We start from the raw sequence: 1,042 nt of genomic DNA on the forward strand, positions 1-1,042 counted from the left end.
AGGATAGGATGAGGACGAGGATGAGGATAGGATGAGGGTGAGGATGAGGATGAGGATGAGGACGAGGATAGGATGAGGAAGAGGACGAGCATGAGGATGAGGATGAGCATGAGGATGAGGTTGAGGATGAGTATGAGGATGAGTTTAAGATGAGGATAAGGATGAGGATGAGGATTGGATGAGGATAGTACTAGGGTAGGATGAGGATGAGGATTAGTTTATGATGAGGATGAGGATGAGGATAGGATGAGGATGAGGATAGGATCAGGATGAGGATGAGGATAGGATGATAATGAGAAAGAGGACGAGGATAGGATGAGGATGAGAACGAGGATAGCTTGAGGATGAGGGTGAGGAATAGGATGAGGATGAGGATGAGGATGAGGATGAGGACGAGGATGAGGATGAGGATGAGGATGAGGATGAGGATGAGGATGAGGATGAGGATGAGGACAAGGATGAGGATAGGATGAGGATGAGGACGAGGATAGGACGAGGATAGGATGAGGATGAGGACGAGGATAGGACGAGGATAGTATGAGGAAGAGGATGAGGATGAGGAGGAGGATAGGCTGAGGATGCGGATGAGGATGAGGACGAGGATAGGATAAGGAAGTGGATGAGGATGAGGATAGGACGAGGATGAGGACAAGGATGAGGAAGAGGAAGAGGAAGAGGAAGAGGAAGAGGATAAGGGTTAGGATGAGCGGAGGATGAGGATGAGGATGAGGATGAGAATGAGTATAGGATGAGGATGAGGATAGCATGAGGATGAGGATGAGGATTGGATGAGAATAGGATGAGGAAAGGATGAGGATGAGGATGAGGATAGGATGAGGATGAGGTTGAGGATGAGTATTAGGATGAGGATGAGGATAGGATAAGGATGAGGATGAGGATGAGGACGAGGATTGCATGAGGATTAGGATGAGGACGAGGATAGCATGAGGATGAGGATAAGGACGAGGATGAGGATAGGATGAGGATGAGGATGAGGAAGAGGACGAGGGTAGGTTGAGCACGAGGATGAGGATAGGATGAG

The sequence above is a fragment of the Lupinus angustifolius genome, chromosome LG05 (genome assembly GCF_001865875.1).
Source record: "Lupinus angustifolius cultivar Tanjil chromosome LG05, LupAngTanjil_v1.0, whole genome shotgun sequence".
In the NCBI taxonomy this organism is placed as follows: domain Eukaryota; kingdom Viridiplantae; phylum Streptophyta; class Magnoliopsida; order Fabales; family Fabaceae; genus Lupinus; species Lupinus angustifolius.